The sequence below is a fragment of the Leucopleurus acutus genome (genome assembly GCF_964270905.1).
Source record: "Leucopleurus acutus genome assembly, chromosome: 15".
Lineage (NCBI taxonomy): Eukaryota > Metazoa > Chordata > Mammalia > Artiodactyla > Delphinidae > Leucopleurus > Leucopleurus acutus.
Genome location: NC_139157.1, coordinates 70982885 through 70997385, shown reverse-complemented (window position 1 = coordinate 70997385; position 14501 = coordinate 70982885).

The window sequence follows — 14501 nt, the reverse complement described above, 5'->3', positions numbered from 1 at the left end:
CCATATGCCACATGGCCAAAAAAAAAAGACAAAAAAAAACAGGACCTATATTTTGAAAACATAGAAGAGGGAGATTTTTTCAATTGAGCAACAAATGAGATTTTTGAATGGATTTGGTCTTTGAGCTGACCTTTCTCAGGCAGTAGGATTTTGATGGGCAGGGCTGGGGGCAGCCTAGGCAGCAAGTACCAGAGCCTGGAAGAGCCAGGGGTACAGGTTGGCTGCCTGCATGGGGGTGAGTGATGGCAGGTGATGTGTGTGGCCAGGTCATAGGTTTTATGTGTCAGAATAAGGAGTTTGTATGTAACTATAGTGATAGTGGAGACCCTCTGAACATTTTCCCACAGGGAAATGGCACAGTGAGAGGATAACTAAGAATCAGTGATACTCTTCCAGAGAGGAACCAGTGATTTAGGGCATAAGGAAGGTAATCAATGCATTAAAAAAAAAAACAAGTTTGCTAGAGTATGATGCCCAGCTGTTTGATCAAACAGTAATGCAGATGTTGCTGTGAAGGTATTTCTAAGACGTGACTAATCAGTAGACTGTAAGCATTGCAGATGACCCTCCATAATGTGGGTGGGCCTCATCCAGTCAGTTCAAGGCCTTAAAAGTAAAGACTGAGGTTTCCTGAAGAAGGAATTCTGCCTCAAGACCTAAAAACCCTGCTGAGTCTCCAGCCTGCCAACTGCCCTGTCCTGCAGGTTTTGGACTCAAGTCACGGCATCAACTCTCACCTGACTTTCTAGCCACTGATTTTGGACTTAGAAGTCCCCAACAGTCACGTGAGCGAGTTCCTTAAAATAAATGTTGGCAAAGACAGTGTCATGTGCACAGTATTTTCACCCCAATCTGGTGGAATAAGAATGGGCCTTGGGCCTTAGAGATAAAGAACCCATACAGCCTGGGCAGGTTATCACCTAGTGTGGGAATAGTTTTCCCAGATGAGTTGTCCCTTTGTTCTGTTTAAGCAGGTATGTCAGCGGCCCTCAGGCACAACCCCAGCTTTCGGTATTTCAGACCCAGTCAGGGTCCTTCTATTGCCGCTGGGGAGGGGTGCTCAGGAGCTTGGGGGTTCACAGGCCAATTGCCTTGCATTGGCCATGGTGGACGTGGACCCACCAGCCGTGAGGACCACGGCATACTATTGGAGCTAATCCTGCTCTGCCCCTTCTCTATGTGAGTAAAGACTTGTTCTATCTAGTGCTTGACTGCGTAGTGCCTTCCTTGGTCACTCCAGTACCAAGATGCAATGGGCATAAGTGTGTGGAGTCCTTTCCTGAGGTTGGTAATCAATACAGCATACTCTGCTTGACAATAAATCTCTCTCTCTGTCAGTCAATCAATTAATCCTCTATATATATTCCTATATAGAGATCGATGTATCTGACTACCTACTTATCTATTATATATATCTTCTGTTGGTTCTGTTTCTCTGGAGAACCATAATACCTACCCCACCTTTTCCCAGAAGTGTTTCCAGATGGCTAGGCAGCCACATTCAGTGCAACCTGGCTTTACATTTTGTAGGTTTAAGCAATTTTTTAGGGCAAGGAATGTGCCTGCAGTAGATTTTGGAGCATCTCCTTTATTTCCTCTCAATCCCTTGCCCACTGTTCCAGACCATTGCCCTGCTGGCTGATGATGTTTACAGCACATACATTAAAGGAATAAAAATGATGGGCTCAGCAGAGACTGAACTCTGGAATCTGGAAATAGGATTCAGTCAGCAACTGATAGTAGTAAACACTAACAGCCGACTCATTAATGCCTTAAGACTGCTCATTCTGCCTTAAGACTTCAATATCATATGTTTATGAGGATGAGGTGGCATCTCTGAAGAAAGCAGGAAGATTGTAGAGTAAATGTAATTAAACCATGATAAGAAGACATCTTGGAGCCATGACAAGACGCTTATGGGAAGTCTTGGTGATGTTGATAAGGGAGAGATGGAGAGTCAGGGCTGGGACACACTTTGTCCAGGGCTGATAAATCAGGGCTCTATGAGGACATAATCTCAGGCCTCCCAAGTGGCACTGGTCCTCACCACACACACACTCCGAGATTTCTCCGTGACCTGGAAGACGTACTTCCTCCTCTTGGAGCCCAGTATTCTTGTCTGCAACGTGACAGCGTTGGGCCAGATGATCTCTAAAATGTCTTTCTTGTTCTGGCCTTCTATGACTCCATAATTTGTTTTCTCCCATCGGCACTGTGATTTGGAAAAGAATGAGATGATATTCTGGTGGAAGTTGACAGCTATTGTCCTCTCAGTAAATCAAAATGTATTCATGTTTTGGTATTCAAATACAACTTTGCAAGCTCTGATTAGCATGGACAAGTTCCCTTTCCCAGATTAATTCTGGGCAGATTCATCAGATCCATCAGTCAAACCGTCTGACTAGTCCCACTCATCCTTCCACAGCACGTCACACAGCAGCATCCTAAGGTTGGGAACGGGTACCCTCCCTGTAACAAACAAGGAAAATAGCTTTTAAAAACACAGCAAAAATTTAGGCAATACGCGAAAATATAAAGGAAAAAGCAAAAATGGCTAAAATCCCACCACTCAGAGATGATCGCCATTAACATGTCTGTGGCCATTCTTGCATGTATTTTTTATATTTAGATATACTCACATATGTATTTTTGTTTAAGTGAGATCATACTGTATACACAATTTTGCAATGCTTTTAAAAGTTTATTGAAAACATATTTGAAAATTTTGAGTTCAGTAATTTTATTGTAAAATTTAAAATTATAATATGTATTTCTTATATTTAAAGACGGGATCTTGGCATAAAAAGGAAAGATTAGAGGATTTGCTTTCTCAACCCACAGCTGTACCATCCATGTCTAAAGATGCTGAAGAATGTGGAAACTGACACAACAGAATTCTGTGACTCTCAAAAGAGACTGTGCAAAACTCTAAATGAAGCAGATGACAAAAGTTCTGTTTCCTTCACTTTGTGGGTGTTGATAATTTGCCAACTGGGTCTTATGCGATAGAAAATTTTCAGATAATATAGAGTATCAGTTAAATTGTCATTCTATATTGCCAATTTAGATTTGCCAATTTTGAGACCAATAACTCAGAGTTTAAAGAATAAATAATCGAATATTTTAAACATAGACCTGATGAGCTCTTTAAATGCCAAAAATGATTTGTTCCAACTTTTTGAACTAAAAATGAAAACTCCGTGAAGCATCTTCTAGGATAAGTTACATGATTGAAGGAACACAAACAACTCAGGCAAATCCTGTAACGATTTTGTAATCAGACGTTGCTCACTGCCTGCTGGACAGAGAGTAAGTAAAGGAAATCCCAGCAGTACCACTTTCCAAGGTTACAGCAACTCAGTGAATTCAAGATTTAGCTACAAATGTGAAGATGGAGTTCACATCTCTTCCGCAGAATTGCACTTTCACCATACAAATGGATTGGTCTATAGACATGGCTGGACTGACTTTTTGCTGACGTTCATCTCATATCAGCACTAACTCAGCACAAAGAAGAGGTTCCTATACATGCATGTACTGCAATAAGCTCCAGCCGCACTGAAAAATTCAAAGCGTTGCATGACTCTTCCTGAATCTTATGGTTTATCCTTGGGACAAATGTGTTGACATTTTATTGAAGACGCAAAAGCCGTGGTGGGTAAAAACGCTGGTGCCATAATACAAATTAAGGCAATTGCACTGCACCGGTGGTGTTTGTATTCTTCCAACGTCACTCACGCCCTGAAAAACCAAATGCCAGTTTCACTTAATGACCTTGATGCAACAGGAAAATATTATGTGAGACAAAACGGTGAGGACACATAAGACATTTCTGCTGTAGACTGAAGACAGTTGTTTCAAGGAAAAGCTCTTTGAATTGCAAGCTGAGCTGACTGCTTTATATGTAGAAGACCATTTTTACTTGATAGAACAAATGACGTACAAACCATGATTATTCAGACAGGTGGATCTGGCGGGCATTTGTTTTTGAAAACTAACAAAGTAGACTGTCACTGCCAGGACTGACATTTTTGGCTAATTTTGTATTTTTTGCTAATGATAAAGTTTTGACTTTCAAGAGATTAGAATTTTGGAAAACCTGTGTCTTCTACTGTGAGCTTGACAGCTTCCCAATACTTAAAGATATTTTGGGGACTTTCCTGGTGGTCCAGTGGGTAAGACTCCACCCTTCCAATGCAGGGGGCCCGGATCCAATCGCTGGTCAGGGAGCTAGATCCCGCATGCCACAACTAAGAAGTCCACATGCTACAATTAAGACCCAGTGCAGCCAAATTTTAAAAAATTTAAAAAGATAATTTTTGATGAGATTGATGGAGATATTGATAAATGTGATTTTTTTGGATATTGTACAATTTGTTGATATCAACATTTGGAAGATCTGCACAGTGTTATGAGCGGCTATTTACCAAAATGTGATCTAGTAAAAAAAATATATGCATAAGTAAGAGATCAACTTGAAGTACAAGATAGACCAGTGGATTTTAATGTTACAAAGTACAAAAGGTTCATTGATATTTCAGGTTCCACAATGCAGTTTACCTGTAAGAAAGTACTGCTGTTGAGTTTGGGTATTGTACCAAAGAAGATTATCTGCAGTTATTTAAAGGCTATTTAAATGTTCCTCTAATGTGGAGAAAAGGGAATCCTTGTGCATTGCTGGTAGGAATGGAAATTGGTACAGCCATTGTGGAAAACAGTATGGAGGGTCCTCAAAAAATTAAAAATAGAACTACCATATGATCCATGAGCACCATTTCAGAGTATATATATCCAAAGGAAACAAAAAACTGGATGTTGAAGAGATATCTGCATTCTCATATTTATTGTAGTATTCACAAGAGCCAAGATACGAAACAACCTAAGTGTCAGCAGATAAAGATGTGTCATACACACACACACACACACATGCACGCACACACACACACACGTATACACACACAGTGGAATATTATTCAGCCATGAGAAAGAAGGAAATCCTGCTGTTTTAACAATGGGAATGGAATTTGAGGACATTATACTAAGTTAATTAACTAGATGGGAAGAATCTTTCACAAACTATTCATGGATCTGATCACCAGGATGTACACTTTAAATATTTTAAAATTCTATTTGTCAGTTATACCTCAATAGTAAAGCTTTTAAAAATGCTCCTCTCCTTTCCAACTAAATATCTCTGTGAAGTTTGATTTTTTTTCTACCAAAACTGTGTATTGCAACAGATTGAATGCAAAAGAAAATATGAGAATCTCTTAAGCTAGACAGTAGAGATGTGCAAAAAAGGTAAAACAATGCCACTCTTGTCCCTAAACATTACTGTAGAAAAAATATTTTTCATAAATATGTTAATATGAAATGGGTTTATTGTTATCTTTAAATCAATTAATATATATTTTAATTCTTAGCTTTAATTTCTAAAATGATAAATGTTGATAACTATCCATAAAAACAAAAGCTCTTTAAGGTCTTCAATGATTTTTAAGAGCATAAAGGAATTCTGAGGACAAAATACTTGAGAACCACTGGTCTAAAGTAAACCCTAGTTCACCCAATTTATTTAATTAATGCCTTAATTGAAATGGCCTATTATATTTACATTGTTTATTGAAAAGCTATACTCTGTTAATGAAATAAAATTTAGCTTATGCCTTATAAAATTGTTCATAAAAGAACAGCTGCTCAAACAATAACATTGATTTAGCATTTAAATGTATGGTTCAATAGTACCTATAGTTTTTTTTTCTTTTTAGTGAATTTGAAGTCAAAACTTATATTTTCACCTCCTATTACCCTTTCTTTAATTTTAGTATTAGCTTAGCCAAAGGGGGAAAATGGATTCATTTGACCAAAATGGTTCAATGACTAGGATCCACATTAAATGTGTACTAACATTAAATGTTGACTCATGGGCAAACTTATTCCTTTCCATCTCAATTTAAATTAGCCTTCATTTTTAAATAAGTCTAATCCCTTGTTGGTCACATTGTTTGCAAATAGTTTCTCCCATCCCATAGGTTGTTTTTTGTTTTGTTTATGGTTTCCTTTGTTGTGAAAAAGCTTTTAAGTTTAATTAGGTTCCATTTGTTTATTTTTTCCATTACTCTAGGAGATGAATCCAAAAAAAATTATTGCTGAGATCTATGTCAAAGAGTGTTATGCCTATGTTTTTCTCTAGGAGTTTTATAGTATCTGGTCTTATATTTAGGTCTTTAATCCATTTTGAGTTTATTTTTGTATATGGCATTAGAGAATGTTCTAATTTCATCGTTTACATGTAGTTGTCCAGTTTTCCCAGCACCACTTATTGAAGGGACTATCTATTCTCCACCGTATATTCTTGCCTCCTTTGTTGTAGGTTAATTGACCATAAGTGTGTGAGTTTATTTCTGGGCTCCATTATTCTATGTGTCTGTTTTTGTGCCAGTACCATATTGTTTTGATTACTGTAACTTCGTAGTGTAGTCTGAAGTCAGGGAGCATGATTCTTCCAGCTCTGTTCTTCTTTCTCAAGATTGTTTTGGCTATTCGAGGTCTTTTGTGTTACCATACAAATTTAAAAAAATTTGTTCTAGTTCTGTGAAAAATGCCATTGGTGCTTTGAATAGGAATTGCATTGAATCTGTGGATTGCCTTGGGTAGTATGGTCATTTTAATAATACTGATTTTTTCCAATCCAACAACATGGTATATCAAAAATGCAATTACTTTTTAAGAACAGTTCCTGATTTGTTTCCCTATCCATTTGAACTACTCATGATCCATTGCTCTGGAGCTCAGAGACTGCCCAGAACCAAATAACCCTTTAGGATGGTGGCCACACTGAAAATCAGGCTTGGCTTGCCCACCATCAAGTTCTTTTTTCCACCTTTGAATTTGAATGAGAAATGACATATAATGTCCATTAATTTAGGATAAGACCAACTTCATCTCCTCCCCACTCCCACCTCACCCAGACCTCCCCATGTCCCTTTCTAACCATGGCACAATCCTTTCTTTGATGTACTGCAGCCCCAGGCAATATGTACACACAGAAAGTAGCTTTCTGAAGATTGTTTTTTTACAAACTTTCTCCAGCAAATTTCAAAATTAGCTTACAAGCTCAGGAGTTCAGCCTGACCTGGAATTTTCATGTGAACATTAGATATAGTTAGGAAAAAAAAAGCTCAAGAACACCTAAGACCAAAGCATCTTTGTTGAAGCTGCTCAGAGGGAGAGTCTGTGATGTTCATCCTAGCCTCTTGGCAGTAATAAATAATTCCGAGTTCTGCGTTATGACATAGAGGTGAATTCCACAAGGTCACTGGGGTTGAACCTGATGGTATGAAACTTCAGGTGTTCTGATGAAGAAGAGAATTTTGAATAAAGTGTGAGCATCAGACCAAGAATTTTAAAAATGAAAACCTAAAAAGGTTTTGGTCAAAAAAACATTTTACAAAATGAAGAGGAATGTATTTTATGACCTTGAATACTAAGTCCTGATTCCAAACATCACAAAACCACATAGAAGAGAATCTCTCCAGTGTAGTACAGGAGGGAAGGCACTCCATTCTGGTGCTTGCCTGGTGTGTAAAGAGAGACAGGCTGGTCCCCTGGGAAAGAACAGGGACCTTTAACTCCTAGGACTTGAGTTCAGTACTTACGAGCTCTATGACCTCAAATTACTTTGATAAGTCTCATTTTCCTCCTGCATAAAATAGCAGTCAGAATACCACTTACCTCCTAAGATCGTCTTGAGATGAGCTATCATTGGAAAACATTCAGCAGAGTGTTTAGTAGTAAGGATGCAATAACTGGCAGATTTACTCGTATAGTTTAATTGGGATGTGCTTTGCAATCGCCTCCTATCAGAGTTCCCCAAACTTGCCCCACCAGAGGAATCACTTGGAATACTTATTAAGCATATGGATTCCAGGGCCCTGCCCCAGACCTACTGAACCTGCATCTCCAGGGAAGGGGCCTGGGAGTCTGTTTAAAAAGATCATCATGGCTCCAGGCACATTTGGGAAACATTGATATGTTAGTAAAACCCCATATTCTCTATGTGGGTGGGTCTCAAATTTGGGGATCTGGTTAAAATACACACTGCCAGCATCCCCACCCTCCAGAGCTTCTGATTTGGCTCTGAGATGGAGTCTACAAAATTATGTTTTTAAATAATCCGCCCTGGTGATTTATGGGGAAAAGGGCTCTCAGCCCACACTGGGGGAAACACTGCCCAATGTTGTCATACCCACATTTAGACCAAAAAGGGAACTCTAAGAAGAGTCTGTTATCTGGGGGAGTGTCCTATAGCTTTACTTCTGCTACCAGTTCACGGAATATAGGAATTAGAGGGAATCACTTTGCCGACTATTGTTCTTTCTCACAGATTAAAATTGGTCCCTTCTGTGCCAAGTTCTTTGGCTTGGGGTTAAAAAGTAACAGTCTATTATGCATTTGATGTGTCTGTTCAGGGTTTGCACGGTTGTGCTTATACAGGCCTTTTTATCTGCTCTCATCACCTAATCTGATTTCATGCCTTGTAGGCACCCTGAAGGGCAGGATGTACTTGCTTAACTTGTATGTGATGCTGAGCACTGCTGAGGCATTGCTGATGAGCAGAGGGCCCAAGGGGAGCATGAACAAAGGAGCTGAAAGCTGGCCTGCTCGTAGAAGCACTCAGGTCAGAGTGAGGCTCTGTAGTGCTGCACTTACCAGCTGCTCCAGTGTGCCCCTCCTCAGGGTTCTGGATTCACCCAATGTGCTGAGAGAAGCAGCAGACAGGTCCTTATAGCAGAGTCAGGATACATGGACATTATATGTATAGACTTGATTACACAGCACTTGATGGGTCAAAGATAAACACACACTCATGTAAGCAGCTGAAAGAAAGGTCTGGAAAGACGTGTCAGGATGTCTGGGCTGGGGTGTGTGGAGGGCTGGAAGAGAAGCACAGCCCAAGCAGAGGAGAGCAGGGAGCTGCTCTGCTAATCCCATAGACCTCAACCATGCACAAAGAAATCATTTCATTGGGACAAGTGTGTAGTCACCCACACAAAGTTAAGAGCCAAGACAAAACAGAATTTAGGGCATACGCATAACCAAGTGTGTCACTAACACGGGGGAGCATCTTGCTAAATAACTGACATTTCTAAGTGTGTATGAGCGTGTGGGACCAGTGGACCTGGGGCTTGGGTCATTTCATCCACCTCCTTTGGAAATGGATTCACTCTATTCTTAGAAGCCAACCCAGGAAGTCAGTCTTATTTTTCATAATGTTTCAATTCCAAACTCTACAGTTCTTGAAATTCATTTAAAGTAATCATTCAGGGCGTTTTTATTTCTGTAGCTGTCTCTTTTATCTATGACAATACAAAAGCTTGAAATTTGCCTCTGATAAGCAGCATCATTTAGAGAGTTAGCATGAAGCATAAAAACTGGGGAAGCATTAAAGTCTATTCCTCTCTCCATTCCTTGTTTGCTGGGAGAATTCTGGCAAGTGTGTTAAACTCCTAGCTCCTGAATTTCTTCCCCCTAGGTCCACAGTCAGTCACTAGCTGAGCCATGCTCACACAGCTCTCCTAAGGATGGAGATGAAAGTGTCTTTCCACAACTCCACAGGGATCATGCCCACTGAATAATAAAGAGGATGAATAGCTTAAAATTATAGGTGATGTTGGAAATTGTCAGAATGCAGGTCTTCTTACTAAAGGTCTAGGAATCTCAGTGTACTGATTGAAGCAGGTCTCTAGTTTGTTTTTTAATGGCCACACTGGTATCCACCAATAACAGAAAATCTCATCAGTGTCCTTTCTTTCCCCACATACCTGCTCCATATAGCCTAGAGGCAAAGGAGGGCTTAATTTGTTTGTGTCATGAGCACGGAGGTATTCAGAAAATTAAACCAGGGATCAATCTGAAGCAGACACAGTCAGAAGGGATCTCATCATGAAGTTCTACGTATGAATTTCCCATATTCACAGAACTCAAGCCAGTTTGTAAACCTCATGTGTTTCTTTCCTCCCAACTTTCCATCTATCGCTACTGACCTAAATATTTGTTAGAAATGTTTTTAGCTGCAAGTAGTAAAGCCCAGCTATGAGTAACTTAAATATCATGAGGATATTTATGGTTTACTGAGTGAAACAACTCAGGGTTGCTTGGCATCTCAACAACGCCATTAAGGACCCAGACCATTTATTTCTCTGCTTCACCGTCCTTAGAGTGTGGGCCTGTTTTCCAGTGCTCGTAAGAAGGCTGGCGTGACTCCAGCGTCACATCCTTATGTCATTTTCTTTTTCTTTTTTTAATTTTTGAAAATTATTTTTTATTTTTTTTTTAACTGAGGTATAGTTGATTTACAATGTTGTGTTAGTTTCAGGTGTACAGCAAAGTGATTCAGTTATTCATACATATATATGCATATGTATACATATATATGAACACATAAATTTATATACAATATATAAATACATATAATACATACATATATATTCATATATATGAATACATATGTATAGCAAAGTGATTCAGTTATACATACATATATATGTTCATATATGTATACGTATATGTATTCTTTTTCAGATTTTTTTCCCTTATAGGTTATAACAAGATATTGAGTAGAGTTCCCTGTGCTATACGGTAGGTCCTTGTTGATTATCTATTTTATATAGTGGGTGTTTGTTAATCCCAAACTCCTTACGTCATTTTCAATACCAGAAAGCAGAAAGAGAAGGGGCAGGTGCAAAAAAAGGGTAGTTAGGCCCTGATTAGTGACACAAGGAAGGCAAAGGAGAAGACTAGCCTCTCAGCAGGTATAATTTAGGAAAAGTTAGAAACAAAGAACAATAATAATATTGGGCACTCTGTGCCAGGCCTTGTGCTTTGCATTTCTTATCTTACTTAATTCTCACAGCAACGCTATGAGATGGATACTACTAAAAGCCCCATTCTATAGAAATAAACATTTGACGTAGCAAAATTAAAAGGGATTTTTACACACAAAAAATGTTTTCGAATGACATTTTATCCTGCCATTCTATACAAAATGTTTTCATTTGTGTCCCAGTTATGGACATACATATATGAATATATATGTATAACTGAATCACTTCGCTGTACATATGAATTCATATATATGTGTGTATGTGTGGCTCAGCGCCCCCTTCAAGGAAGAAATTGTTGGCTCAGCTGCTAGAAGTGTTGTCAGCAGACAGCCTTCAGATGGAGGTCCATGCAGCAGAGAAGTGCCTCTCCCGAGGCCGCCACTCCCTGGAGTGGCCCACATCCAGTGACTGGTGCGGGGGGACCATGCAGGACAGGGATTCTGGCCCAGCGGGGACAACTGCCAGGAACCAGTTCAGCTACACTTCTCCCTGCCCTCCCTGCTTCCGCCTCCTCCTTCCCACAGATCTTGATCCTAAGGGCTCCCTGATAAACATATCGAACCCAGCTCTGTCTCAGAGTCTGCTTCCCATAAAAATCAAACTGGGACCATTTTTAACACTTTTCCACCCCTTGTCTACATACACGGGTTTCCTCCATAGCCAAAATAGAGGGGCTTCCCTGGTGGTGTAGTGGTTAAGAATCCGCCTGCCAATGCAGGGGATACGGGTTCGAGCCCTGGTCCGGGAATATCCCACGTGCATCAGATCAACTAAACCCATGCACCACAACTACTGAGTCTGCGCTCTAGAGCCCACAATCCACAACTACTGAAGCCCGCACGCCTAAAGCCTGTGCTCTGCAACAAGAGAAACCACTGCAATGAGAAGCCCGTGCACCACAACGAAGAGTAGCCCCTACTTGCCCTAACTAGAGAAAGCCCGCACGTAGCAACGAAGACCCAACGCGGCCAAAAATTAATTAATTAATTAATTTTAAAAAAGAAACAAAATAGAGCGTTCCTACAAAACCTTTTGTAAATCAAAACGGCGTAAAGTGAAGAAGCAGTTACCCTAGAACACATCTAGCTAAGGGATGCACAAAACAAATTGAGATTAAAGCGCAGATGCTCACAGACATAGTTAAAGCTAAGGCAACTTGATGGTGAGATGCTGAGTGTAGTTCCAGGGAAGGAGCTGGTGGTGCCACTCTCTCTGTTCAGGGTGCACGCTGCCTCTAACAGCTCACTGCAAAACAAACGCTGAACACTATTGTTGCTTTTCACCTTCCTTCACGAAAACAAAAATCCTTTTAGGATTTCCTTCCATTAGCAAAAACAGGTGTTAATGTAAGCCTTTCATAAACGTGAAGTGGTGTAAAGTGAGCTTTCAAAGAGTGGAGGATACCTGCACTGTATTTTTATTTTACATTATTGCAGACATACCACAGTACTACTTTTATTCTATTTAAAAAATACACTCTATCATGAACAGTTCCTCACGTTATCATATAGCCTTCATAATTACTTATTTAAAATGTAAAGCAAAAGTAATATAACCATATTACAGAACATTTGAAAAAGAGAAAATTTATACATAATTCCACTACCAAACAGTTGATCTTTTGGTATATTTATTTTTTTCATATAAATAGTTTTTACAAAGTTATAGTCACAATGTATAAAGTGTCTTATTCACATTTTAAAATTTTTATTTGTTTGTTTGTTTTTATGTCCTCGGGCCAGGAAGTGTTAAAGGCAGGTTATAAAATTACATAAATTTACTAAAACGTATGCTAGGCATCACCCAGGGCCTCCTTCAGATAGTCAAACATGACAAATGAGAGTCCAGAGCCCTTCTACGGTTTTGAGAATTTCCTACTACTCATATATTCATAGTTTTTCCCTCAGCTCCCTGTCTCAGGAAGACAAACTGGCTGCCTAAGGCCTGCCATGTCAACCTGGATGACAAGCACAGCACTTTCACCAATTGCCCCACACAGATACAAGCCCCACAAAATAAACAAAACCAAAATCTAAGTAAGATCAGGCATTTTGTGACTTTGATCACTTCCCTAAAGTTTTCGGGGACCCTGGGGTACAAAGCCTCTGCCATCTCCCTGGTTCCCACGTCCTTCCTCTTCTGCTGAGTAACAGACAAATCCTTCCCCTCACCTCAACCACAATAGTTCCACCCACTTTCAGGCCCTCTAGACTGAGCTTCTAGCCAAAAGCAGCTGATTCTGATTCAGATCATTTCCTCAACAAGGGCAGGTCTTGCTTTACAAGCATTTCTCTGATTTTTGAAGGCTGAGAAAAGAAAAATCTTTTTGGACTTCTACGTTATAATACAAGGGTTAGGAGATAGGTCAGAGAGAAAGAATATGATGCCAGGAGAGAGGTTAGCACACGAAGTGTAAGTCACGAAGTTTCGCATTTGGAAAGTTGCTGCGGAGGGTGGAAGAAGGGATGAAGTCCAGCGACACCACAAAGAAGTATCTGAAAAACTTAGCAACGGGTGTGGCCTGAAGATCGGAAGTAAAACGTGACACCAGAATTATGAATCTGAGACCAGGGAAAAGTGGCCACACCTTGATAAGAAATGAGGAACTTGGGAAAGCAGATCAGTTTGGAGGGGGAGGGGTGCATTCACTTCACAGGTAAGGATCTAGCAGGGCTTGTTTGGCCTTGGAGGGTGGATGAATTGGGAACTGGGGGTGTTCCTGGCTCTGTCCTGGCTCCTGGCTGCCCGTGAACGTTTGTGAAAAACTACAAAATGACACTATCACTATCAAATCCGTCCAAAGAGAAGGGAGAGTTGTGATAAGGGGAAGGATAAATCAAAAAAAAATTTTTTGGTAGGGATCAGGTGATGGGGTGGGGTAGGGAGATGGGTGGAGTGGAGCAAGGAAGAGACAGTGTCTGTGCTTTCTAGAGTGTTCACAGTTAGGGCTTTTCTTTTTTGTTACTTTGCCTGAGTGCTGGTGTTATTTTGTGAAAGGGGAAGGCATCATGCTGGGGATGGAACATGATTTTCTGCCACTTGCTGCTTTCCCCTGTTACCACGGCAACGGACTTCATCAGCCAGGAGGGAGGATTTTACTACAGAGCCCTGCTATATTGGACTGTTGTGATTTCGAAGGGAAATATTTACAGCTCTGTCGGTAGAGCTGTTCCAGTTGAGACTGTGACCGCGGGGCCCATTAAACTCGATTTCAATGATTTCTAAAGAGTTTTTCCGTTATTGACTCCAGGTAACATCACTGTTTTGGATCAGTTCCCAGGAGCAAACTCCTGCAGGATGTATAATCCCTATGCTGGTTGGAGTTAGTTTATCTTCTTCTTTCAGCTCTGTCAGTGATGAAATTAGTTGCTCACTTTGGGGTTTTGAATCAAACCAAAAGACTAAAATAATTGTGTGAGACAGATGTGGCTGGATCCTGGGGACAGCTTTTGTCCTCACTCCGTGACTGTCTGGGGGCAGAACCCAGAGGGTCTCCTCATTCTTCAATAAAAAGCCCCTCCCTCAAGCATTGGTGAGAAATGGATATTTTAATGAAGGCTTTGTCGGGAATCTGGTTTATATTACAGAGCTCAGACCCTTTCACCTCCTCCCCAT